Source organism: Arachis ipaensis, chromosome B10, assembly GCF_000816755.2.
Source record: "Arachis ipaensis cultivar K30076 chromosome B10, Araip1.1, whole genome shotgun sequence".
Lineage (NCBI taxonomy): Eukaryota > Viridiplantae > Streptophyta > Magnoliopsida > Fabales > Fabaceae > Arachis > Arachis ipaensis.
In genome coordinates, this window is record NC_029794.2 from 126,483,026 (window position 1) to 126,485,981 (window position 2,956).

The window sequence follows — 2,956 nt, forward strand, 5'->3', positions numbered from 1 at the left end:
ATTAAGCTTGGTTCTACCAAGCTTGAAGAGGGTATGTATTAAGCTTGGTCATACCAAGCTTGAAGTTATTGTGTATTAAGCTTGGTCCCACCAAGCTTAATACGAAACATAAGCTCAGGTACATTAAGCTTGGTCCAGCCAAGCTTAATGAGGATTACGTCAGGAAGTATTAAGCTTGGTCCGACCAAGCTTAATACACACTAAGCTGATATTTTCCTCAAGCTTAGTGGGAGTAAGCTTGGTAATAGGGAGGGGGGATGGGGTGTTTTAGGGTCTCTTTTGCTGGGTCTAAGAGAGGCTCTTTCTGGACTTGCCTGCTCAGACGACTACCTCCTGCTAGGCCGTGCCAATATAGCCAACCTGCCTCAGCGAGTATATCGGCCCCAGTAGTTGCTGCTCCAATCATGCCTTTAAAAAAAACTAGGATCGCAATGAACACGCAATCACCAAAACATAGAATCAATCTACCATGAAATACAATCACCAAATACATCCGCCAAATCCACTCCCCTAGAACATCCACCAAATACTATCACCAAATTCGATCACCATATTCAATCACCAAATACAATCACCAAATCCCACCACCAAATCCCATCACCAAAAACAATCACCAAATTCAGTCACCAAAAACCATCACCAAATACAACCACCAAATACAATCGCCAAAAACAATCGCCAAAAACGTTCGCCAAAAAAATACACCAAATACCATCAACAAATTACGATCCACCAAATTCATTCGGCCAAATAACTTAAACAAAGAACAATTACCCAGAGCCATTAACACCATATACGATCGCCAAATCAACACACCAAATCCCCAAAGAAAAGGTCAATCAATAGGAAGTACATTACAATACGACAAATTAAATCTTTTTACCTTTGGACAAATACCTTTGGCAAAATACATTTGGGCAAATGCATCTGGCCAAATGACACTTGGCCAAATACACTTGGCCAAATGACATTTTGGACACATCAATATATAGAGTCATACGCCAAGAAAAGTACGCGTCGGGCTCGCTACGTAATCCTCGTACTCCGCCGTCGTCCCGTACGCAGAACTACTGTCTATGCAAGGTATGAACGTCTACCGTCCCGATATGGTAGAACGTTCCGACTTGCTGGCCACCAAGGCCGATCTGCTCCGCGAGCAGTCACGTAAGCACCTCTCTACCGCAGGGCTCTGCGTGTGAAAAGTATACGGCAAGCCTCTCACGTGCTAGTGTGAGGTCCTGCACCGTATGGTCGACCCAAACGGTCAGCTACCGGCAATGCACTCGCCCACGGACAGTCTCAAGGTATATATGTAGCTACCTCCGGCAGGTGGGACCCAGACCAAGGTCCTCAACGATCCTCAATATGGAGGAGGGTCAGTCCAAGTCTTCATGCGTCACTTGACGTCGACCAAAGTCCTCTGGAAACCACTCACGGGACTCCTACGTCTACTACTGTGACAAGCAGAAGTTCAATAGTGCCAGTATGTTGCAGTGGCACTTCGTGGACCGGCAGAAGTTCAACCGGAGTTATGTGAAGTGGTTTACGACTGACTTGACGACAGGCCACGGGTAGACCCGGAGTCGGAGAGCGGGGAATGCTTGTTTATCAAGCCGGTCGGATGGTATACAACGGAAGTGGTCCCTACGATGTCCTTCTAAAGAATGTGGGAAATCCTAACTCAAGTGTGTGAGCCTCTATAAGCAGCAGTACACTGGCTTAGAGGAGGGGAGTAGCGCTACGACGCAGGTGTTCCTCATTAGTTATGCCAAGCGGGTGAGTGTGTAGCGGACCAGAAGTCTGGCGTCATATAGTTTGGTCATTAGTTTGAGTTGGAGTCAGAAGCGCATGCGACGTAAGTGCTCTTCGGAGGATCGCAGAAACGGGAACTTCCATTCCCGCTTTAATCGGCGATGCACAGCATACGTCTTACGTGCCATGCGTCTACCACCATTGGTTGGAGGCAGGCCCCGGAGTTCGCGTCTGAACTATGGCAACACGGATAGGCTATATTGGTCGTCTGGCCCGACGCCCCAGTGCACGACGGCATCTACGCTCTCTTTCTTACAGGTGCTGAGGCGTAAGAGTGGGAGATGATCACGCTTACGCTGTCCATCTTACAACCTCAAGGGCAGGACACGTTAGCGTTACTCGTTGCAAGGGGGTATGAATGGTATATCTACACACGGCAGTTACGACTGATCGCCGAACGTTACGGCCTTACGGAGCTACGTGCCTCCCTTTCAGGTCTTTTCAGACACCTTTATTTCAAAAACGTAGAACACTAAATCGAACCATCTTGGTTCGAATTATGAAGGAGTGCAATTCGAACCAGCTTGGTTCGAATTGTATTAAAATACACTTTGGCTCATTGCTGAAACGAAATTGGATTTGGCGCATTTTGGTTACAAGTTTCTTGTTCTGGCTCAATATGGTTTTTTGCCCAAATTAAAAAATAGGTAAACTAAAATTCAAAAAGTATTTCTAGGAAGATTATAATTAAATAACTAGCACAAGACCTTTGGGGTTTGCATTTCCAACAGTTTTTACCCATTTTTTCCTTTTCAATACTAGGAGTGGAACTAGCACTTGCAGAACACATCCAATTTGTAGTTTGCAATAATGTATTTAATTTTCATGGTCAATTATTTTATATATATATATATATAGGACAAGAGAAAGTTAGAATATATGGCAATAAATTGAGTCATTCGGATTATTTACCTTTGAAGTTCTCTTCTTTTGCTTACAATAATAATGATAACAAGTTAAAAACAAACATATATCAAAACGGAAATGTTTAATAACAAAAAAAAATCAGCCAAAACAGCTATAACTTGCCTTATTTAACATTCATTAATTGTTGCGATAATTAATTAATATTAAATAAGACAAGTTCTGACTGTTTTTTTTTTTTTGTCTACTTTCAGAATTTGAAAAGAAAGGAAATAGGAAA